The sequence below is a fragment of the Bubalus bubalis genome, chromosome 19, assembly GCF_019923935.1.
Source record: "Bubalus bubalis isolate 160015118507 breed Murrah chromosome 19, NDDB_SH_1, whole genome shotgun sequence".
NCBI classification, from domain to species: Eukaryota; Metazoa; Chordata; class Mammalia; order Artiodactyla; family Bovidae; genus Bubalus; species Bubalus bubalis.
The window spans coordinates 16,248,469-16,274,199 of record NC_059175.1 but is presented as its reverse complement, the minus strand read 5'-3'; the positions used below and the strand labels follow the sequence as shown (position 1 = coordinate 16,274,199).

At 39.0% G+C, this 25,731-nt stretch overlaps 1 long non-coding RNA gene across 4 annotated transcripts in view; it reads left to right on the top strand.

The window, feature by feature from the left end:
• The window catches only part of LOC123330542, a 521,303-nt gene that overhangs the window by 168,827 nt on the left and 326,745 nt on the right, over positions 1-25,731 (top strand). The window contains exon 3 of one of the 4 annotated variants that reach the window (XR_006546539.2): positions 8,503-9,783. The exons of the other annotated variants lie outside the window; for them this stretch is intronic. This is a non-coding gene — a long non-coding RNA (uncharacterized LOC123330542). Of the gene's footprint in view, positions 1-8,502; positions 9,784-25,731 lie in introns of those variants that run through there. 4 annotated transcript variants of the gene reach the window in all.

Below are 25,731 nucleotides of genomic sequence, written 5' to 3'. Positions count from 1 at the left end.
AGCAAGACTTAGAGCAAATTGGAGAAGGCAGTGGCACCCCACTCCAGTACTCTTGCCTGGGGAATCCCATGGACGGAGAAGCCTGGTAGGCTTCAGTCCATGGGGTCGCTAAGAGTCAGACATGACTGGGCGACTTACTTTCACTTTTCACTTTCATGCACTGGAGAAGGAAATGGCAACCCACTCCAGTGTTCTTGCCTGGAGAATCCCAGGGATGGCAGAGCCTGGTGGGCTGCCATCTATGGGGTCGCACAGAGTCAGACATGACTGAAGCGACTTAGCAGCAGAGCAAATTGCTAACCTAATTTTAATTTTCTTTGAATTGTTAAATTTCTTTGCTGGGCTGTTTTAAAATTTAAAGGAGATATTGATATTATATTTAAGCAACTTTGACTGTGTGGATCATAATAAACTGTGGAAAATTCTGAAAGAGATAGGAATACCAGACCACCTGATCTGCCTCTTGAGAAATTTGTGTGCAAGTCAGGAAGCAACAGTTAGAACTGGACATGGAACAACAGACTGGTTCCAAATAGGAAAAGGAGTACGTCAAGGCTGTATATTGTCACCCTGTTTATTTAACTTATATGCAGAGTACCATGCAGAGTATCATGAGAAATGCTGGACTGGAGGAAACACAAGCTGGAATCAAGATTGCCGGGAGAAATATCAATAACCTCAGATATGCAGATGACACCACCCTTATGGCAGAAAGTGAAGAGGAACTCAAAAGCCTCGTGATGAAAGTGAAAGTGGAGAGTGAAAAAGTTGGCTTAAAGCTCAACATTCAGAAAACGAAGATCATGGCATCTGGTCCCATCACTTCATGGGAAATAGATGGGGAAACAGTGGAAACAGTGTCAGACTTTAATTTTTTGGGCTCCAAAATCACTGCAGATGGTGACTGCAGCCATGAAATTAAAAGACACTTACTCCTTGGAAGGAAAGTTATGACCAACCTAGATAGCATAATAAAAAGCAGAGACATTACTTTGCCAACAAAGGTTCATCTAGTCAAGGCTATGGTTTTTCCTGTGGTCATGTATGGATGTGAGAGTTGGACTGTGAAGAAGGCTGAGCGCTGAAGAATTGATGCTTTTGAACTGTGGTGTTGGAGAGGACTCTTGAGAGTCCCTTGGACTGCAAGAAGATCCAACCAGTCCATTCTGAAGGAGACCACCCCTGGGATTTCTTTGGAAGGACTGATGCTAAAGCTGAAACTCCAGTACTTTGGCCACCTCATGCAAAGAGCTGACTCATTGGAAAAGACTCTGATGCTGGGAGGGATTGGGGGCAGGAGAAGAAGGGGACGACAGAGGATGAGATGGCTGGATGGCATCACTGACTCGATGGACGTGAGTCTGAGTGAACTCCAGGAGTTGGTGATGGGCAGGAAGGCCTGGTGTGCTGCAATTCATGGGGTCGCGAAGAGTCGGACACGACTGAGTGATTGATCTGATCTGATCTGAATATAGCATTTGACGCTTCACAGAGAGACCCTCTCTAAATGGTGGTTTTTCTTTTTCTATATTTATCTGTTTACTCTTCACCATAAGCCTACAGTGTGGATTATATTTTATACATTTTTGTGTTCTAGAGCTTTAGCATAGTCCTGTATTCCTTCAGGGATTTCAATATTTGTTGAAGGAATGAGTACATTATCTTCTTGTCTATTTCCTTATCTAACAAATGAGAACATAAGTATATTTCTTCTACTTTCAGAATTGGTTGTTAAGAACATATAAGGTAGTTGATATGAATGTACTTTGCTTAATGCATCGGTAGCTGGGGGTGGGGTTAATGTACTCAATTGTTAAAAGGGCAGAGGAATGAGTAGGCGACTTGGTTTGTTGATGATTCTCATGCCGCCATTAGTTTTAATTGCATGTCCAGTTGTGGGAGCTGCTTCTAAGCCTCTCACTTGCTATAACTGATTTTGCCAATAAGGATACATTTTTTTGCAGGCAAACCACATGATACATAAACTCATGCATTTTCAACTGATCAAAAATCCCTGGGAGTATAAAATGCAACAGAATATAGAATAAAAAGAATGGGGCTTACACAATGAAGGAATAAAGGCATTAGTGTTTTTTTTTTTTTTTTCTCATGAGGAGTGAAGGAGTAAAATCAAAACGAGTTAGAAGCATAATTTCCTGTTAAGGGATACAGAAGAGCACATATGGGAATTAGCCTGGAGTGACATACTGACAGGTTAGACACTTCCATTTGGGAGAGACTTGACTAAGACAAAAGCTGGCCAAAGTGGCTACTGCATAAACTGGCATCATAAGCCTAACTGGTTCAATGGTTTTGACTATACTGTTGGATTAATTTGGTCAAACAGCTTGTCAATTAGATTCATTTTAATGATTTACTCCATTAAAATAATTCTCTATTAATTGGTTTTTATCATCAATGGTAAGACGTTATTAAGTCAACTCTTCAGTTAAGACTAAATGGTGGAAAGAGTTTTGTGTGCTAATTTAGCCCAAAACTTTATTGTTGAAAAACATCATTATTAGCTCATTCTCTGTTAAAATACTTTTCCAGTTGTCAGTGGATGGGTTTCACAATTTGTCTGGTAAATTCAGGCATACTTTCTGCTTTTCCTAGGTAGCAGCACAGATGCATACTAAGGTGGTTCAGTGATTCGTGAGATTATTTCTAAACAGAAATTCTGAAGGCAGTGTGATGGGCTTGCCAGATTTTAATGCTGTCCTGAGTTTGTCTGTCTTATGAGGAGTTTAGACATTCACATTGTAGGTTGTTGGAGGGACATGCAATAGGTACTGTTCTGCCAAGCACAACATTTTAAGCACTGTAATCATGAAAGGTATTTTGGAATGAAAAGTACTCAGTTGTTCGGGAATACTGTTTTTTTTCTTTTCAAAATTTTTAAAAAAGTGGACAAGTGTTTTTTGAAACCCACAGGAAGAATGTTTTTCCAGAGGGAAGCTTGTGGAGAGCAACTGTGGCTTGTTCCCTCATGTTTAAAGAATGAGACAAGAGCTTTTTAAAAAGTAATAGAAAATACTTTTCATGAAGAAAATTTTCCTGTTTTTGTTCCTCTGAAATTTTAGCTTTCCAGTTCTAACTGGGATTCTAGCCATTTGGAGTTAATGTCTTAAATCTTTGTTGAGTGATATGTCCCCATTCACCAGTAAGTGATGTGAAAGTAGCTCATCCCACACATAGAAGAAAACTATTTTTTCCTTCATTGCATTTTGTGTTCGATAGTTGGATCAGATTTTTTTTCAAAGTAGTGAAAGTCGCTCAGTTGTGTCTGACTCTCAGTGACCCCATGGACTGTCCATGGAATTCTCCAGGCCAGAATACTGGAGTGGGTAGCCCCTTCTCCAGGGCATCTTCCCAACCCAGGAATCGAACTCACATCTCCTGCATTGCATGTGGGTTCTTTACCAGCTGAGCCACCAGGGAAGCCCAACAATACTGGAATGGGTACCTTATCCCTTCTCCATCACATCTTCCTAACTCAGGAATTGAACCAGGGTCTCCTGCATTGCAGGCGGATTCTGTACCAGCTGAATTCAATTGTTCACTAGTTGGATGAGAATTTTTTTCAAAGTAAAGTGTTGATAAAAGTGTATGTTTAATTTATTCTCAGTTAAATTTTACAGAAGAGAGAATTTGTAATGGTAAAGTATAGTGTACTAATTTATGTTCTCCTTTCTTTTTTAATTGTGTAAGGTGGGTGAAACCAGCTGATTATTATATTTCTTAGGTCATGGTACACCATTATTATCAATCTATGTAAACTTGTCTTTAGTCTAATTTTTTTAATTGATTAATTTAATTCTATTTCTGCCCTCAAATGCATCCATTTTTATCCACAAACCTCTAGCATGTTGCATTGCTTGTGTGTGCTTTTAAAAACTAGTGTTGGTGGTTGTGTGCATGTTTTAATGTGCACAGTTATATATTGTCTATAATTATATTGCTATATAAAGTTTCATTATATCTCACTCAGCATTAATATTGAACTCCATCCATGTTACTTTATGTTACTTCTGAAAACCACATACTTTTCCATTGTGCACATGTACTCTATTTCACTTTTTATTCCAAATTAATGGACTTTCTTTCAACTCTTTCCTACTGCAAACAATGCTGCAATGAATGTTCTCATACATGGACCTGTGCATTTTTTCCACAAAATAGCCAAAATATAAACTCTCACAAGCTGGAATCAAGATTGCCTGGAGAAATATCAATAACCTCAGATATGCAGATGACACCACCCTTATGGCAGAAAGTGAAGAGGAGCTCAAAAGCCTCTTGATGAAAGTGAAAGTGGAGAGTGAAAAAGTTGGCTTAAAGCTCAACATTCAGAAAATGAAGATCATGGCATCTGGTCCCATCACTTCATGGGAAATAGATGGGGAAACAGTGGAAACAGTGTCAGACTTGATTTTTTTGAGCTCCAAAATCACTGCAGATGGCGACTGCAGCCATGAAATTAAAAGACGCTTACTCCTTGGAAGGAAAGTTATGACCAACCTAGATAGCATAATAAAAAGCAGAGACATTACTTTGCCAACAAAGGTCTGTCTAGTCAAGGCTATGGTTTTTCCTGTGGTCATGTATGGATGTGAGAGTTGGACTGTGAAGAAGGCTGAGCGCTGAAGAATTGATGCTTTTGAACTGTGGTGCTGGAGAAGACTCTTGAGAATCCCTTGGACTGCAAGGAGATCCAACCAGTCCATTCTGAAGGAGATCAGCCCTGGGATTTCTTTGGAAGGAATGATGCTAAAGCTGAAACTCCAGTACTTAGGCCACCTCATGCGAAGAGTTGCCTCATTGGAAAAGACTCTGATGCCGGGAGGGATTGGGGGCAGGAGGAGAAGGGGACGGCAGAGGATGAGATGGCTGGATGGCATCACTGACTCGATGGACGTGAGTCTGAGTGAACTCCGGGAGTTGGTGATGGACAGGGAGGACTGGCGTGCTACGATTCATGGGGTCGCAAAGAGTCGGACACGACTGAGTGACTGAACTGAACTGAAACTCTCTCCGTTCCTACTTAATATTAATTTTTTGCTGGAAGTAAATTCATTTTTTAAATTAGTGATTTATTTGGCTGTTTTTTTTTTGTTTTTTAGTAAATTTTTAGTTTGCAGCCTTGCTCTTTCTCTGCACTCTTACTTTGCTACCTAGCAATTTTTCAAGTAGCTCCAGGTGTACATTGAGCTTTCTCCACACTCTGATAATTGGTATCATTGAGCTGTGGACATACGATTGAGGTCCTGGTTGGAAAGCTAATTTTTCTCCCTTCTGTTTCTTGAGTGTTCAGGCATCCTTAGGCAGCAGTCTCAGTTTATATCATCTCAGCTTGCTTTCATAAGGACAGCTCCACTCCAGTTCTGGCTTTAAGCAGTCAGCCTGACTTAGATTCTTTTCTAATCTTGAGTACTTTGGCTCCCCATTATTTAATCATACTGATTCTTCCTGGCTGCATAGCATCCTTGTTACATAGCATCTCTACCAAAAGTAGGCAGTTATGAATTTTTAAACCTTTTCTTTTATCTAAATCATTTTTGCTGGGGCACTTGACATGCCATTAAAAATATACACATATTGCTGGCCCTTGAAGCTCTGGTTCTTCCTTTAAGTTTTTGTTTTTTTACAAGTTGAAGTTTTTCTTTTTAGATACTTTTAGTTCAAATGACATGGAGTTCAGAATTGGGTTGAAAGGTCCTGAAAATATGTCTAATTCATATTCTTTGCTACTGCAAAAACAGTCTTTGTTCTTTGCACAAGTCTTCAGAGAATAACAGCCCATCTATAAGGCAGATATCAGATTTGTTCACTGCTTTAGCCCGACAGGATGTAGCTTGAAGTTCTAATTAAATGACTTTTCAAATTCAAGAAATAGAAATGTACATGTGACTCTTTAGTTTTAAATCAGGAAAGATTGAAGGCAGAAGGAGGCGACAGAGGATGAGATGGTTAGATAGCATCATTGACTCAGTGGACATGAATTTCAGCAAACTCCAGGAGATAGTGGAGGACAAAGAAGTCTGTGTGTGTTACAGTCCATGAGGTTGTTAGGAGTCGGACACGGCTTAGTGACCAAACAACAGTAACATCCTTCACTTCCTGTATTGAGTACATCAATGAAGTTTCATTAGCTTCGCTGCCTAATAAAGCTCTTGAATCCTTCATTTATCTTTGTATTCACTTCTAATGATGCCATCGTCACAGCCGTAGTTTCTTACCTGGTTTTCTTGATTGGTCTCCATACATTCACTCTGGCCTCCTTCCAATTAGTATTTCACACCTTTATGATTTCTTTGAACTGCAAAACTGACCATTTTCTTTATAAAAAATTCTTTAATGATTCATCATTGCTCAGAGGCTGGTTTCTGTATATATCTTCAGGCTTCAGCTTACATGTATGCACTGAAACTACACGGATATCCCTAATCCCCAGTTTTGTCAGGAAGTCTTTGTACACGTGATTTTATATACCTGAAAGTTCCTTTGGTGGTATTGTGGTGTATTAAAAATGTGCACAAATTCCTTGACACTCCTCCCATTGAGAGATGGTGTTCATTTTCCTTCTGTTGCATCTGGGCTGGACTATAATTACTTTGATCAAGGAAGTGCAGTGGAAGTGATGTTGTATAGCTCTGGCACTAAACTTTAAGAGGACTGATTGCTTCCACTTAGTCTCTTAGAGCCTGAGCTGCCACTTTACAAGTTTGACTATCTGTCTGGAGAGAGAATATAGAAGGGAGGCTGGAGAAGGGGCCCAGGTAAGCCCAGTTTTCACAGGCACATCCCTGCCTAGAGGCCAGCCATGTGAATGAAGCCATCTTGGACCCTCCAGCCCAGCTGCCAGCTGAATATCATGGGATAACCCCACATGATGCCACATGGAGCAGGAAATTGTTCAGTTAAAATCCTGACCCACAAAATTTTAAGGAATAACAATAAAATGTTGCTATAAGCTTTTTTGTTGTTGATAAATAACTAGAAGAGCCCTCTTTCCCTGACAACCTTGATAACCCATATATCCATGTTATGTTTCTAATGTCAGCTTAAACATCTCATCCTTGGAGAAACTAATTCCTGCTATTATTTATACCCTCATGAGAACAGGCTCCTCTCCCTTGTAGTATTTGCTACATTTGAATTTTTTATTCGGTTGATGAAAATATGATAAATAGTGGTGTTTACGAGAGGGGCAGGGATTGTGTCATTTTTATTGTTTATCATTGTGGTTCTAGCACCTAATTCTGTCTGGCACACAGTTTTGTTCAATAATGGATTGCTGAATGATTGATTACATGAATGAATGAATCCAAGATCTATAGGTGTGGCCAGGAGTGATTCAGCTCAAGTAAACTCACAGCATTTTCTTGTCAGGCAGGAAGAATAGGGCAACTATAGATTCCATTTTCCTTTAAGGGGGATAGATACTGAAAATTAGTCCATTCCGAAGTGTTTTATTGACTCAAGTGGAGCAAACATCTTCCCATCAAATATCGTGTTTAGTTTTAGAGGTATTTTGGAGTGATGCAGAGAAACATGCATCCTTCTAAAAATCATCAGCCAGATTTTAAAACTGAATTGATTTATTGGGCAATTTAGTTAAATTGTCAGTTAGTGCCAACATTGCCGATTGGTTTGTTCTATTTCCTAAAAACGTGAGTTGTTTTATGGTTGAATAAAATAAAAAATATGTTAAATAGTATATATATTTATCACAGCTACATTTTATGCAAGAGAACATGCATTCTGAATCATGAAAGAAGGCAGCAACTTTCATATGAAAGTTGGCATCTGAAATGATTTCTTTCCAGGAAACTTTGAAATTTATGAGGAAGTCAAAGTCATATGAGTGAATTTTCTGTCAGATCATAAAATATTTATGGGTGGAATGACTCCAAAGGACTATGTCTGACACTTTTTAAGTTTCCTTCAGTCACAAAACAACTGAACTAATTAACAAATGTTTTAAAAGATATCTGTAGTATGTTCTCCAACTTCCCAGGTGGCACAGTGGTAAAGAATCCATCTGCCAGTGCAGGAGACTCAAGAGATGCTGGTTCGATCCTGGGTCAGGCAGATACCCTGGAGTAGGAAATGGCAACCCACTTAAGTATTCTTGCCATGGAAGATTTCATGGACAGAGGAGCCTGGCAGGCTACAGTCAATGGGGTTGCAATGAGTCAGACATTTCTGAGTGACTGAGCATGCACTACACACACACACACACACACACACACACACATCATGTTCTAGAACATGTTAAGCATAGTATGACAATCCCTTCCACCTCCAGGTTGGCTCAGCTTTATAGATACAGAAGACTTTACCCTGCAGGCTTCGTGCCTGTCCATACCCCTCACACCTGATATACAAGGGCAGAGACCTTATCTATTTATTCATCCGTATGACCTCAACACCTAGCACAATGAAATTCATGGGTAATGAATAAAAATTTTGTTAATTGTTCCAAATTGTCCCCAATAGGAAAAGCAAAGTCAATCAAAGTGTCTATCTGCATAGAGATGTGTCATGATGAAAACCATGCTTAGTTTGGGGAGAAGGTGACAGGATTGTCAGAAGAACTTTGAGAAGTCATCTCAGAGACTACTGAGCTGCTTGCCTACTAACCTTTCAACAAAAAGGAAGCTGAGAGATGCAGCCTAGAAGGGTGTTTATTTGTAATCTGTACACTACCAGATAATTTCTTTTTAATTCTGTCAGTGTAAATGAGAAGAAAATATTACATGCTAAAACTCTGTTTCCTTAAAAAAAAAGTGCTATGTATGTGTCCTTGATGTCATATGAACATATATTGGTTATCTTGCTAAAAATTAGTGTTAATGTTACCTTTACATCTTGTTTATGAATATGATCATTTTTTTTTTGGTCCTCTCTTTCCCATAAATCACCATATCAAAACAAAATGAAGAGACTTTGGAGAACTTCAATGTGACCTTAGAAATAAAGGTAAATTTCTGTTTTGATACATTTCAAGGCAACATTGAACAGGCCACTTACTAGCAATGGTTCTTATTCATGGACAAATTGCTGTTCATTTTATCATTCACTTACAAACTTGTGAAACGACATGTAATTTTAACAGAATTCTATGTACTTTTCATAATAGAGGACTCCGCACAGGATAGTCCAGTATGCCTACATGCCTCAGGCTGATCCATCACACAGTAGCCTGGAAATAAGAACCTTACGCTAAACCTTATGCTGTGATATATAAGCTGTCTACTAAGCTGTAAGCCTAGGCAACCAAACAACCATGTTATCTATAAACAATGAGTGAATTTGAAGTTAATAATATTTTTTAAAATGAGAAATGCATTTTACTCAACATTTTCTCTGTGGCACTTACTCAGCTTGTTATATAAAAGTAACAATTTTTATAGCAAGGGTTTCCAAATTCTGGTTCCTAATCAGCAGTATCAGCATTGCCTGGGAACATGCTAGAAATTCAAATTCTTGGACCTTACCCCAGAACTACTGAGTAGGAAACTCTGGGGCTGGGCACAGCATTCTGTATTTTAACCAACCGTCTGATGTGATTCTGAGGCCTATTTTAGTTTGAGAACCACTGGCCTGTAGAATTTGGTGCCATAGTATATTTACCAGAAAAAATAAATGTAGAAAGAACAGTTCTATTGAAAAAAATCTAGATTAATATATTTGAACTTTTAATTTATATTTTATTGCTATTATTTTTATAGTAAAAGTCACCTTAATATGCATTTCCATAATAAAGTTGTCCTAATAGTCCATCAATTCATTATGTGAAACTAGTACATTAAAGTATTAAAATACTAAATACATAAAGTACATGAAATACTACTTTTGTGTTAAAAATAGGTGAAAAATGATATCTTGTTCACTGATGCTGAGCAATAAAGACAGTTCATCTTATAATTAAACTTGCCAGTAGTTAAATGTAATTAAACTCAGTGCTTCAAATTCTCCAATTATTGGACATAGACCCAAATAGGTTCAGTGAATTTCCAAATGTACAGCTGAACAGTTCATTAGTTTATCTGAGTTTTCTTCCCTATTCTTTAGTGCATTTTACTGCCCTGATGCCTCTAGCATCAGACTTGTGACAGTCCATGTGGGTTGGTTTTCTATTAAAGTGTCCTGTGACCCTCACTTATATCCGTTTGTCCTTACTAATACTCATTGTGGCAAATCTCTGTTAGTTGAAGGGAAAATTTCATAGGATCAAGTTAATTTCTGCTAATTGCCATTGGAAATAGATGCTTATTAGTACCTACTAGTTTTCAACTGAGAGCAATTGAAATAGTATGCAGAGGCAGAGAGACTTTTTTCAAAGACTATGGGGCAGATATTTTGAGTCATTCAGAACTTTTATTTCTTTAAATCATGTTGTATAGGTAACTAGTGATTTTTTTTTTGGACATTTCTGCCATCATATGCTGGTTTAATTCTGGGCTGAGTGTTGAAGGGTCAGCAATGGCCTCTTTTGCTGGGGACTTTCTTGGACATGTGTCCAGAACTCACTCTCATAAAGGATCACACCCAGTATTTGGAAAATGTGGCCAGTTAAACCGCTCACGTGGCTTTACAAAAAATTATGGTAAAAATACATAGCATAAGGTACCACCTTTATCATTTTAAGTATACAGATCAGTAGTGTGAATTATATGCATATTGTTGTAAAACAGTGCTCCAAGATTTTTTCCTCTTGCAAATTTGTAACTTTCTACCCATTAAACCACTTCCCTTGAGCTGCTTCCCCCATCCTGTTAATACCATGCTAATTTCTATATACATTTGCCTTTATATACCTCTTAGAATAGTCATAGAGTGTTTGCCTTTTTGTGACTGGCTTATTTCACTTAGCATCATGTCCTCAAAGTTCATCCCTGTTGTAGTATGTGACAAGATTTCTGTCCTTTTTTAAGGATGAATAATATTCCATTGCATGTGTATATCATGTTTGGTTTATCAGTTCCATCGCTTGCTGCACTTTTGAGTTGCTTCCACCTCTTTGCTATTGTGAATAGTACAGCTGTGGACATGAAGTGCAAATATCTTTTAAGTATATATTCCCAAATGGGATTGCTGGATCATATGGAATTTTATTTAAAAATTTTTTTGAGGAACCTCATGTTTATTGTATCTGTTGCATGGTTTTATAAAACAATCAGCAGTGCACAAGGGTTTCAGATTTTGTATCTCCTCACCAACGTTTGTTATTTTCTCTTATTTTTGATAGTAGCCATCCTGATGGGTGGAGAATGATATCTCATTGTGTTTTTAAATTAAATTTATTTATTTTTGGCTGTGCTGAGTCTTCACTGCTGCATGGACTTTTCTCTAGTTGTGGCAAGCGAGAGCTACTCTCTAGCTGCGGTGTGCAGGCTTCTCTTTGTGTGGCTTCTTTCGCTGTACAGCATGGGCTCGAGGGCACTGAGTCTGCAGTAGCTGCAGCACCTGGGCTCAGTAGTTTTGGCTCCTGGGCTCTAGAGCACAGGCTCAATAGTTGTGGTGCATGGGCTTAGTTGCTCCATGGAATGTGGGGTCTTCCCAGATCAGAGATCAAACCCACATCTCCTGCATTGGCAGGCAAATTCTTTACTGATGAGCCACCGGGGAAGCAGTCTAGTTATGTGTGTGTGTGTTTTAATATATATAATTTTATTTTATTTTTGGCTATGCTGGGTCTTCCTTTCTGCAGGGGCTAATCTCTAGTTGCGGTGCTGAGGTTTCTCATTGGCTTCTCTTGTTGCAGAGCATGGGTTCCAGGGCACTTAGGCTTCAGTAGTTGTGGCATGTGGGCTCAGCCACTCCAAGTCATGTGGCATCTTTCCAGATCAGGGATCTAACCCGTGTCTTCTGCATTGGCAGGCAGACTTCTCCACTGAGCCACCAGTGAAGCCACTCATTGTGGTTTTGATTTGCATTTCTCTGATGACTAGTGATGTTGAATATCTTTTCATACACACATTGGCCATTTGTATATTATCTTTGGAGACATGTCTACTGAAGTCCTTTGCCCCTTTTTAAAATTAGGTTGGTAGATGTTTTGTTGTTGAGTTGTAGGAGTTATTTACCTTTTCTATATATTAACCTTTATCAGCTATATGATTGGTAAGTCTTTTCTACAGTTCATAGGTTGTCTTCTCACTGTGTTGGTTGTGTCTTTTGATGCACACAAATCCTTAAGTTTCATGTAGTCTCATTTGTCTATTTTAGCTCTTATTGTCTGCTTTCAGTGTCATATCCAAGATATCGTTGCCAAGTCCAATATCGTGAAGATTTCCCCTTACATTTTCTTTTGATTGCTCATGTCGTTTTACTTAGGAGCTAAATCGTCAGTGATTTTTTTTTTCCTGGAAGGTGTAATTTTAGCTACAAATTGTGACACTGAATGAAATGAAAGTAAACATTTATCTAAAGCAGTAGTCTAAAGAATGACAGAGCTCTAAAATATTCCCGTTGTTGAAAAACATAACATGAATGAATGATTTCAGGCTCTTTACAGTGAAAGGCATCATCTTCTTTTGAAATTTACCATTTGTTGAAAATATCTTTTAAAACTAGGAATCAACTTTAAGATAGTATATATTTTAAGCAAGGAAGACAGACTTTATTTTTTATTGAAATATAAGACATCTCTTATTTATAAAATACCTGTCTTTGAGACTTTTTCTGTTTTATTCTCGGCATGTTACAATTGCTAGGCTTTCTGTGTTTGGAATATAGTGCAATATACAATCAGTGATCTCAGAACAAGCAGTTTCCCAGAAAAAAGATTGGCTTTTGGCAAGGAAGCAATGACATTTCAAAGTTTAACATTTACCCATGAATCCTGGAAAGAGCAACAAACTGTTAACTGAAGAGCTTCAGATTTTACAAGTGCGACTTTGTACTCTGTCCCTCTCCAGGCAAAAATGTAGGTTCCAATGTCCAAAGAACTGGCTTATAACAAGCTATCTCCAGAAAAAAACGAAAGATGAGTCATTTAATTCTGAAGATATGATGAGATGAGATGGCAGTGATTTTCTAAAATGGGTTCTCTTGAATTCTGTGAAACACGCCTAAAGTAAATGGCTAAGCACACCCTCCCCCACCCCCAAATACAGAAACCAAGGATGTGACTTTTATTCTTTTGCTCTAAAATGGTGTCTCTTTATACTGTGGAAGAATGATTTAAACCTCAGTGACAATGAATAATAGGCAGCTAGAGCAACATTTAGTAATATTTGAATAGCAAAAAAAATACAAAAAAAGTAAAAGATAACTCCCAGTGAATTTTAATATACATTTTCTTGTTGTTCAGTTGCTCAGTTGTGTCCTCTTCACGACCCCATGGATGGCAGCACACCAGGCTTCCCTGTCCTTCACCATCTCCTGGAGTTTGCTCAAACTCATCTCCATTGAGTCAGTGATGCTATCTAACCATCTCATCCTCTGTTGTCCCCTTCTCCTCCTGTTTTCAATCTTTCCCAGCATCAGGGTCCTTTCTAATGACTCAACTCTTTGCATCAGGTGGCCAAAATATTGGAGCTTCAGTTTCAGCTTCAGTCCTTCCAGTGAATATTCAGGGTTGATTTCCTTTAGGACTGACTGGTTTGATCTCCTTGCTGTTCAAGGGACTCTCAAGAGTCTTCTCCAACACCACAGTTCAAGGCATCAGTTCTTCGGTGCTCAGCCTTTTTTATTTTCCAGCTCTCACATTCTGTACATGACTGCTGGAAAAATCATAGTTTTGACTAGATGGACTTTGTTGGCAAAGTAATGTCTCTGCTTTTTAATACATTGTCTAGGTTTTCATAGCTTTTCTTCCAAGGGGCAAGTGTCTTTTAATTTCATGGCCGCAGCACCATCGACAGTGATTTTAGAGCCAAAGGAAATAAAGTCTGTCACTGTTTCCATTGTTTCCCCATCTATTTGCCATGAAGTGATGGGACCTGATGCCATGAACTTAATTTTTTGAATGCTGAGTTTTAAGCAAGCTTTTTCACTCTCCTCTTTCATCTTCATTAAGAGGCTCTTTAGTTCCTCTTCATTTTCTGCCATAAGGGTGATATCATCTGCATATCTGAGGTTATTGATATTTCTCCCAGCAATCTTGATTCCAATTGTGCTTCATCCAGCCCAGCATTTCACAAGATGTACTCTGCATATAAGCTAAATAAGCAGGGTGACAATATACAGACTTGACGTACTCCTTTCCCAATTTGGAACCAGTCTGTTGTTCCATGTCTGATTCTAACTGTTGCTTCTTGACCTGCATACAGATTTCTCATGAGGCAGGTCAGGTGGTCTGGTATTCCCATCTCTTTCAGAATTTTCCACAGTTTGTTGTGATCCACATAGTCAAAGGCTTTAGTGTAGTCAATGAAGTAGAAGTAGATGTTTTACTAGAACTTTCTTGTTTTTTCTATGATCCAACAGATGTTGGCAATTTTATCTCTGGTTCCTCTGCCTTTTCTAAATCCAGTTTGTACATCTGGAAGTTCTCAGTTCACATACTGTTGAAGCTTATCTTGAAGGATTTTGAGCATTACTTTGCTAGCATGTGAAATGAATGCAGTTGTACAGTAGTTTGAACGTTCTTTGGCATTGCCCTTCTTTGGGACTGGAATGAAAACTAGACCTCCCATCTCAGTTTATTAGGAAGGAAGGAAGTTAAGATTTTTCAGAATTGACTGGTGGCAGAAGTAGGGTAAAGGGTCAGGTAAAGAGCTGATGAGGACAAAGGTGACGATGACAGTTACCTGTGATTTTCTTCAGTTCAGTTCAGTTGCTCAGTCATGTCTACCTCTTTGCGACCCCATGAACCACAGCACGCCAGGCCTCCCTGTCCATCACGAAGTCCTGGAGTTTACCCAAACTCATGTCCATTGAGTTGGTGATGCCATCCAACCATCTCATCCTCTGTCGTCCCTTCTCTTCCTGCCCTCAATCTTTCCCAGCATCAGGGTCTTTTCAAATGAGTCAACTCTTTGCATGAGGTGGCCGAAATATTGGAGTTTCAGCTTCAACATCAGTCCTTCCGATGAACACCCAGGACTGATCTCCCTTAGGATAGACTGGCTGGATCTCCTTGCCATCCAAGGGACTCTCAAGAGTCTTCTCCAACACCACAGTTCAAAAGCATCAATTCTTTTGCACTCAGCTTTCTTTATAGTCCAACTCTCACATCCATACATGACTATTGGAAAAACCATAGCCTTGACTAGATGGATCTTTGTTGGTAAAGTAATGTCTCTGCTTTTGAATATGCTATCTAGGTGGGTCATAACTTTCCTTCAAAGGAGTAAGCATCTTTTAATTTACCATTTTAAGTTATTTTACTTTGTACATTGATTCAACAATAATGTGAATGCCAACTATGTACCAAGTACTATTTTAGGTTTTGGGAATTAATTCATTTTAAAAAAAAGCCAAGAAGTGCCGTCCTCATTGAATGGAGGGGGAAGGCATAAGGTTTGATCAATCAGCTGAGAGAAGCAGCTGAGTTAGGGTGGTCCCAGAGACCTGCCTAGAAGGATGACATATGAATGGAGACCTGACTGAAGTGAGGCAACAAGCCCTGTGATATCAAAGGGAAGTGTTCCAGGCAAAGGAACAGAGAGTGTGAGGACCCTGAGGCAGGAGTGTATTTTGAGGAATAGCAAGAAGGTCAGTGCGGTTGGAGCAGAGGGAGCCAGGGTGAGAGTGGAAGGATTGAGTGAGGGAGTGAGGGATGGATAGGATCACAAAACCCTTATAGATTTTGAATTTTATTCTAAGATTGTTGGGAAGGCCCTGGATGTTTTGAGCAGATGCATGACTTGGTCAAATTTGCATTTAAAAGGGCTACTCTGATCGCTCTGTGGAGAATAGGTTATACAGGCATAAAAGTGGATGTTTCTCAGGGTTCATTTCTGCTTCTATACAGGTAAACTAAAAACATTAAAATGTTGTAGACAGTAATACATTGAAATTTGGGAAGGGGTATATAATTCTGTTGCACTGATTTATATATAATTCAATGCACTACATGAGCTGATTCATGTAGCCACTACCAAATCAGGACAGACACCCTCTGCAATCCCAATTATGGTAGCATCTTCCTCCCACTTTCAGTCCCTGGCAATCACTGACCCATTTTCCATAGCTATTGTTTGTCTTTCCTACACTGTCATATAAGTGGAATCATACAAGCTGCAATCTTCCAAAGCTGACTTTTTTCTGAGGTCCATTCAGGTTGCTGCATGTATCAATAGTTTTTCCTTTTTCTCTGCTGATTAATATTCCATTAAATGGAAATAACCATAGTTTGTTTATCCATTTACTGATTGAAAGACATTTGGGTTCTTTCCAGTTTGGGGTGAACAGAGCTCCTATCAATACTTATGTTTAAGTATTTATGTGAACCTAAATTTTTATTTCCCCATTGTCAATACCCATGGGTGAGGTTGCTGGGTCCTATGATATGTGTATGTTTAAACTTTTTAGAAAGTGTCAAACTGTCTTCCAGAGTGCTTATACAATGTGTGTTTGAGATTCACTTTCCTAAATGATTATAGGACTATTCAGCTGTAAGTAGAATTATGTAATGTGTAGTCTTTTGTGTCTGAATTCTTTTGACTATTATAGCTATTTTTCAGTGCATACAAGTTGTAGCATGTATCAGTAGTTTGTGTCTTTTTATTACTAATAATGATCAATATTCCATTGTATGGGTGTGAAATATTTTGTTTATTCATCTATGATTGGATGGACATTTGGGTTGTTTCTAGTGTTGAGCTGCTATTATTAATACTGCTATAAACCTTTGCATACATGTCTCTGAGTGGACATATGTTTTCATTTCTTTGGCTACTTGAGAATGAATTGCTGGCGTAGGTGTATTTATATGATTAAAATTTAATGATTTTGCTCAAACACCTCAAAACTATAAGTCTTCCACCCTCGTGGATGGGTCTCATTGGATATGGTTTGGGGAGTTTGTTTAAAGTTCAGCCAGTTATCAAGTCTGTCCTGGTTTTTATTTTAGGCTTGAGTCTTTTGCAGTTCCCCTGTTTGTATATGTATTCTCACAGCTATCCAGGAATTTACAGAGAGCATGTCTAATCCTTCTATAACTCTGTCATTTCTGGGACCTTCCCACTAAGTTTCTGGCAGTCCATCATTTATCCCAACCAAAACTATCTAGGCTGCAGATCCGTGATTTCCTGTTTCCTACCAAGTGTGATACTTATACTATCAATGTTTCTAGCAGGGCTTTTCATCACCCATACCATTCAGATCCTTTCTTTATGGCAGCAAACTGGCTGGTTTTCATGCCCAGCCCCACTCTGGTATAACTTTCATTCTAAGTGAATGAGGGGGTTGGGAAGGGGAACAGTCCCACTCTTGGAGGCCTCAGAATGACACTGTTCTTACCCACATTTCTAACAGTTATGAATAAACATTTCTTCATTTGTTGCTTGCTTTTAGTCAATTTCCAGAGTCCTGCTCTAGCCAATTTAGACACAATGGCCATTTTATATTTATTTCTTTGGGGGTGGAATCCACCCAACTCTATAACTCCTGCTTCTGTAACTTTTTAAAGGTTTGTTATACTGCTCCTTTCTACTTTCTTAGGTAGCTCTCATTAATTATAAGACCTTAGTTTTCCTAATGTAAGTATTTACTGATATGCATATTCCCCTTGGTATGCAAACCAGTCAATCCTAATATCAAACCAGTCAACCCTGAATATTCATTGGAAGGACTGATGCTGAAGCTGAAGCTACAATACTTTGGCCACCTGAAGCGAAGAGCCTACTCATTGGAAAAGACCCTGAGGCTGGGAAAGATTGAAGGCAGGAGAAGGGGAAACAGAGGATGAGGTGGTTAGATGGCATCACCAACTCAATAGACATGAGTTTGAGCAAACTGGGAGATAGTGAAGGACAGGGAAGCCTGGAGCGCTACCATCCATGGGGTCACAAAGAGTTAGATACGACTTGGTGACTAAAAAACAACAAATTCGCCTCATGTTTTAATATTTGACATTTATATTATTTAGTATAAACATATTCTGATATCCATTATGATTTTTTTCATTTCCTCTTTGCTTAGAAAGTATTCATATGCTTTCTAACTTATCTTCTTGTTATTGATTTATAACTTAATTACATTGGTGAAGTACCTAGTCAAATTTTGGAATGTTCCATATATACTTGAAAAATATAGGTTTATTTTCCAAATGTAGTGTGTTCATCATCATCAAACTTGTCAATTGTACTGTTTAATTCACCTGTGTGCTTCCTGATTATATTTTTCTTGTTTTGTTAAAAAAATAAGTATGTGAAAATCCCCCACTGTGATTTCCCCTAATATTTTTATCAGTTTTTGTTATTATTTATGTAAGACCATGTTATTAAGTATTCATGAGTAAACTGAGCATTTTATTAGTTTATATGTAATAATTGTCTTTATTTCTGGTTTTATATTTTGTTGTAAAATCTGTTTTATGTGCCACATCATTTTTGGTCAATATTTGCCTAGTATATTATGAGTTTTCTGTTTGATTATTGGGCTTTTTCTTCTTTATTACATTCTTCTGGGATTTTTTTTTCTCATTCTAGCTAACTTCTTTTTACTGTTTGGAGTTTGCATACTTCCTGTATATTCTTTCAGTAGTTATCCTAGATATTGTAAATTACATGTGTATCATGTTAGTCTAAAATTAGTGAACGTTGTTACTGTTCTTCTGAATAATACCGGTGCTTATGATCATTCTGATGCTCCTATCTTTAATGCTGTTATACCACCTACAATCACACACATCCCTTAAATCCAGTAAATCCAAGATTTAAATTCTGTGTTATGCATCATCCTAGAGAATTTTGAAAAGTATGTTGGATTTGTAGCATTCTCACTTCTTTTCAGCAGTTGCAACATTTGGCATAGGAAGGGTGAGCTTTAAAAGGGAATAAGAAACCTATTCTGAACTCCCCACTGCCAATATTCAGCAACAAGGGGTAAATATTGCTTTGTTCAGTTCTGATCTGTTTATTAACTTCCCTTTTCCATTTGCACCCTCTCATTTCCCCCTGTCTGTCTCTCTACTCTCTGTGGACACTTTCTTTATCTCTTTTAAAGATAGAGATTTATAGTGGTTCTTCAGTGGTGTTCTGAATATATTTTCTTTCTCAACATCTGAAACATGTTCAACATGTTACACAGCATGGATACTGCTTCTATCCTGATGATGATGGTGATAACAATGATAACTTTCAATTTGTGTTTTATCTTCCTCCGAAGTGTTTCACATGCTTAGTATTCAGGTTAGTTGAACTTCCTAGGTCTCCTTAACAGAATGACATATAAATGTGATATTGAAATGAACATTTAAAGTAAACAAAGACTTGAAAGCAAGTAAACTTCTTGCTGTCCTCTTACACCCTCCATCACATTTACTGATGACAGGTCTCATCTCCATCTGAACATACCATGTTTTTCCATCTCATGGGCACTCTCAGCTCATGAATTCTCTCTCCAAATGCTCCCCTAAAAATCACATTTTGAGGCATTCATGCTAAATGTCAAAGACCTTCACCCTCTTCAGCTGCCACCATAAAGCTTTGTCCGGCTGTCGCCCACAATGCTTTTAAATGCCAGTCAAGGCATCAAAGAACAGAGTAGGCGGCATTCTTCTGGGACTCATCATGATAAAAGTTAAAGCATCTTATTGATATTCATCAAGAATGTAAGGTGAGGCAGAGTTTTACATGCAAAAGAGAAAGGTGGTTAGAAAAACCAGCTGTGCTTCGAAGCCAGCTTTTGAAATTAAGGGAGTTGGAGGCAAGAAAACTCTTTTGGAAAATGACTTTAGCATTTGTGAATTTTTTTCTTTACCAATATATGAAGAGATGAAAGCTGTACACATTCTGTGATTAAATCAAGGCTCAAGGGATTGTAGTTTGAGCTGGTTTGGAAAGTGTGATCTAAATTTGGAGATCTGATCACCATCATCTGTTTCCCCAATTCTCTTTTTTCCTCCTTATACTCTTAAGCTCCCTTCATCACAATAACTGTGTTGATTGAATCTGGTTACTCACACGGGAAAGTGGCGTTATCTTGTACGTTCAAAACAAGATCCACATCTTTGTGACCAGGGGTATTTCTAGAAATGTGTATGTGATTCTAGAAGTCCTTGGCGTGATTAGCAATAAATAATTACAGCAACAGCCAACATGTATATGGTACCTGCTCTGGGTGAGGCAGAGTATTAAGTATTTTATACACATTATTTTATCCTTAGCACAGCTCTGTATTACTGATGAAGAAACTGTTACAGAGAAGTTATGTTACTTGCCTGTATTTGTTGGGAAGCAGACTCAGGGTTTGAAGTGGTTGATCTGACTCTCACTCTCTATTTTACACCACTTGCAGATTTAAAAACACATTTTTATGGAATATCATCTGAAAAAAAAATGTCCAATGTGAGAGTCGTGAGTTATGTTTTATTTGGGCCAAAATGAGGAGTTTAGCTCAAGACAGCATCTCCGATGGCTCTGAGGAACTGCTCCAAAGAGGTAGGGGAGGTCAGTGTTATATAGGTTTCAGTGAAGGAGGGGTACATGCCTTCAAGTACACATTTGGCAGAGGATTTGTCACGAGGAGCAGATGTCACCATTGATTTTAGTGCTTTTCTAGGTATAAGGAGATGCAAGAACTTGGGCTTATAAAACCTCCTCCTGAAAGTATGTAGCTATCTGAAGGCCTTTTCTGCCAATTTTTCCCCAGACCACAGTGTGCCTTATTCTTGGTTTCCACCCTGAACTCCTTTCAGGGTGTGCTGAAGGTCAGTGGCTGCAGTGGCTAGTGACTTACTCTTTGGAGAGGCAGGTGGCTGGTGGTTTAGTCGCTAAGTCGTGTCCGACTCTTGTCAGTCCATGGAGTGTGTTCCACCAGGCTCCTCTGTCCATGGAATTCTCCAGGCAAGAATACTGGAGTGGGTAGCCATTCCCTTCTCCAGGAGATCTTCCAGACCCAGGGATCCAACCTGGGTCTCCTGCATTGCAGGAGGATTCTTTATTGACTGAGCCACCAGGGAAGCCCATAGAGGCAGATAGCAAGTGTCAATTTTTAGATGGCAGGAAGATGCCATAGTCTTTCCATCACTGAGAATTCAGCAGTGTCAAAAAGTCTGCCGCCCCAAATTAGGCTGTCTTGTTTCATCCCATACTGCTACTAGTCCCCCTTGCCCACACTCATCTTCTCAGTCTCTGAATTCTAGAAGTGCTGCCTGCATTCTTTACATATTGGTGGAATAGAATCTATTTGGATAATCTGTATTTTGTCTAACTGTATCATGGATCTATTTTATCTTCCTACTTATAGCATAGCATTTGGAGGCTAGAGTATTATATTTTTATATTGTCACCAATCTCTAGCACAGTCGTTTTGCCTAGGAAATATTTATGTGGTGTATTAGTAGGTAAATGAGAGTAGTAATTAAAGAACTAGGATGGAAAGATTGTCTGAATACCTAGAAGAGAAGAATTCAACCAGAAAAGTGGGTGGTGATAGAAAAGAAAAAAAAAAAATTGTGAAGGAAACCAAGAGAGAAGCTATCTACTTCCAAGAAGGAGTTTTCCAGGCTAGGGAAATGGTTCTTTAGTTGTTAAGTCATTTTTGACTCTTTGTGATGCCATGGACTGTAGCCTGCCAGGCTCCTCTCTCCATGGGATTTCCCAGGCAAGAATACTGGAGTGGTATTGCTGTTTCCTTCTCCAGGGGATCTTCCCGAGTCAGGGATCGAACTTATGTCTCCTGCATTGGCAGGTGGATTCTCTAACCACTGAGCCACCAGGGCAGCCCACAGGGAAATGGTAGGATGAATTAACCTAACAGTTAGAATTCTTTCTAATAGAGAGGGAGACAAAGCTGAACTTGGGTTTTCTCTGATTACATTTCCTATTGTGTATATGTTCTGCCCAAATATCTCCTCATCCCTGCAATAGTCACTTTTTCTCTATTCAGGAAAACCAGACTGACAGCATATTGCTATCATAGTCACCATGAAGATGAATATTACATAGAAGGATCTGGTAAGGAGATGGCTACATTCTAAAGTCAAAATCACAAGGAAAATCCAAAACTCTTAGGAATAGCAGCCACGTCAGGCAGTTTGCTGAGCTTGTATGTTTTTTTCCAAGAAAATTCCTCCACAGAACCTGAAAGTATCTGACAAGGAGGGTATCCTTGCAACAGTGCTGCTGCTGCTAAGTCACTCCAGTTGTGTCCAACTCTGCGACCCCATCGACTGTAGCCTGCCAGGCTCTTTTGTCCATGGGATTGTCCCATGGACAAAATACTGGAGTGGGTTGTCGTGCCCTCCTCCAGGGGAACTTCCCTGGCAACATTAGCAGACAGTAAAACTCATTACCTTAATTTGATATTTTTATCATTTTATCATATTAGATAAAATGGAAGCTTGTTTCAATAAGAAAGATGAAAAATTTGAAAACATCTAAATTTCCAAGTCAAGTTTGGAATGGTGAAAACGGTCAAATATAGAATTATGAGATTGTGCAGAGACTATGTAAGATTTTAATTTGATGTACACTTTTGTGCTCTTAATTTTAATAGTACACTTTGAATAAATTTCACTGAATGAAACATCTATTTTTTAGTTTTTAGTCTAATATTCTTCCATAAGTTAGGGAGGCAGTATTAAGGAGCTTGCTTTTTCCTCTGATAATGTTGTGTTTCTCTCTCCAGACTTCCCTGTTCAATTTTGATATATTTTCTGTATTTCTGAAGGAAGCCTTTTTAAGCAAGCCTTCTTTCTTCTGGGAGACTGTTGTTTCAAGATTACCACAATTAATTCACTAATTTCCTTCCTAGTCTAATTAGCAACAGTTATCAGATTAATCTGAAATTACCTGGAAAGAGTTCACAGAGTAGTTTTAACAAACAGGAACTTTTAACAAAGTAAATTATTCCTTTGACTATCTTAAACTCACTTAAAATGTAAAGATTCTAATTGCAGTTTTTATACTGTTACTTAAAATTGCTCAAAAATTAATTCATTCTTTATGAAACAGTTTATGAAAATGTTTCTTTGAAATCAGTTCATGTCAGCTGTCACGAGTGAACATGCGTGTCCTGACCTGTTTGGCAGAACTACATTGGTGCACACGTGGATGCCTGAGGCTGTCTTTGGTTCATGGACTATAAGGTCCTTTGCATCATTCCCCTTCCACAGCTTTCATGCATGCTGCACAACTTTCTGATTGTGTTTGGCTTCCCAAATAGATGAATGACCATGGGTATTGAGTCTGCTTTTTCCTCATTGGTATTTTGGTGAATGCAGTTGTCTTTTTTTGAGTTTGGTTAGCATAAGAGAATGCTGTCAGTCCCTTAGAAAATGATGACCTCTGGAAACACTGACAAAATTTTAGATATAAAAGCTGGGCTTCCCCAAGGAAATGTCACTCTGGTGAAGTCTCCCTAGGGGACAAGCTCAGCTCCCAGGTGGCATCTTGCCTGAGGCTGTGTAAATGCTACGTGGGTGTGGCTTGCTGCCCTGTGTTGAAGGACCGGCTTCCTCGCACAACTGGAGAGTCTTCCTTGACTCTCTCTTCCTAGTCAGCCGGATTGTGGAGGGAGGAGGGTCTTGCTTGGTAGCTTCCTTCCTGGGAAATGCAGAGCAGAAGATAGTCTTGATTCGTCTTCATGGAATAATTTCATCATCCTATATAGCTTTTCCTTTTGTGTTTTTCCAATCTTAATTTTCAGAGGTGAGCCACATACTGTCTACATTTTAACCCTTCAACCCTGCAAATATCACCTTAATAGTTTATGTGATATCACAAAAGAGAGACATGAATTACCTGTTGTGATTTATTATGTACATAATGACATATATCATGTTTCTACTTTAGGAAACACTGACCCCTCATTGGCCATTTACCAGGCTTAACTATAGATCCTTTCTTCATAAGGTCTCATGAATATATTCCCTTTCCTTCTGTTTCTACCAATACCTCACAGTCTAGGTCCTCACTGACTTTTGGATTATTGACTATGGCAATAGTCATATTATTTTAAAAATTCATTTTGTGTTACATGGATATTGTCATATGAGCTTTGGCCTGGGAACCAGGAGATATTATGAATAAATGAGATTATGAATAGGTCAGTAACTTACCTGGATCTCAGTTTTTTGAACATAAAAGAATAGGGATAGACTAGACTGTTAGACTCTGATGCTGGGAAGGATTGAGGGCAGGAGGAGAAGGGGCCTACAGAGGATGAGATGGCTGGATGGCATCACTGACTCGATGAATGTGAGTCTGAGTGAACTCCGGGAGTTGGTGATGGACAGGGAGGCCTGGTGTGCTGCGATTCATGGGGTCGCAGAGAGTCAGACACGACTGAGCGACTGGACTGAACTGAACTGAGACTGCTTCCAGAGGCCCTTGCTGCACCAAAGGGAGTTGCTGTGTCAATGCTCTAGTCCCTGTGTGCAAGCTAAGTCACGTTAGTTGTGTCTGACTCTTTGTGACCCTATGGACTGTATGTAGCTTGCCAGGCTCCCCTGTCCATGGAGTGGGTTGCCATGCCCTCCTCCAGGGGATCTTCCCCACCCAGGGATGGAACCGCATCTTTTACGTCTCCTGCATTGGCCGGCGGGTTCTTTACCACTAGAGCCACATGAGAAGGGCCTCTGGCCCCTCAAGCGGCTCTTGACTCTTTACAGAAAAAAACTTTAAGCTCATAGGCCTTTATATCCTGGACAAATGTAATGTAAAATATGTTCCCCTTTTGGTCTCATTTTGCTGCTGGTTTTGCACACGTGGTTTGCACTGATGGCTTCTCCCTCTTCTCCTACTGCTCCTCCCACCTCTTGCCTCCTCTGTTCTGAACTGAGTCCTTCTCTTCCTGTAACATCTGACTCAGGCTCTGTGGCTGTAGGATGGTCCCTAAGCATCTTCCAGCACCCAAGGTGATGTGCCTTCTTTGAGCTCCCATGTGGCCCATCTGTGTGTTCCTGAAAAGTCATGCACTAAAGGTACCAGAACTCAGGGGGAAAATGAGTTGGGAGCAGATCACTCAAAACCTATGCAACTTTGTGACCAAAGGACTAATGAAAACTAGAATAATCCTTTTATACATTTTGGTATAGTCTCAAAAGATTTGAAAATTCTTAAAAAATGAGAAATAATAAGTTGAATTTAAGACTTTACCTTAAAAATAGATACTTTGATGGGAGAGAACACAGAAGGAATGATCAAGGCTGCTGAGTTAGGGAGATGAGCAAAATGTACAAACATCTGGGAGAACCTGCAATAACTCTTCCAAGACAGAGAACATGACTGAAGTGAATCTTGAGGAGGGACAAGGGCCACGTGAACAGTGGCTTAGTGTACTTGGCTGTGCTAGTATTGTGTGATTTTAGCTGTGAATTCTGGCTGGCACAAATTCGTCATGGGCTAAAAATAATCATGTGTAAACCAGGGCAACCTCTGTTTTATTCTGAGATCATTCCTTCATTTATTAATCGCTTGTAAGCTAATGTGCTTATGGTAACAGATGTAACAACGCAAAATATTCTTTTTCTCAGTTTAAGGTATTTTATATGTTACTAGCAGATATTTTATTTTAATAATGAGGAAAAAGGGCTCAGGCACAGCAATTCAGGATTTTGCTGGGTGCTCAGTTTGCTAATTTGCCTTCCTTACAAACCATTTC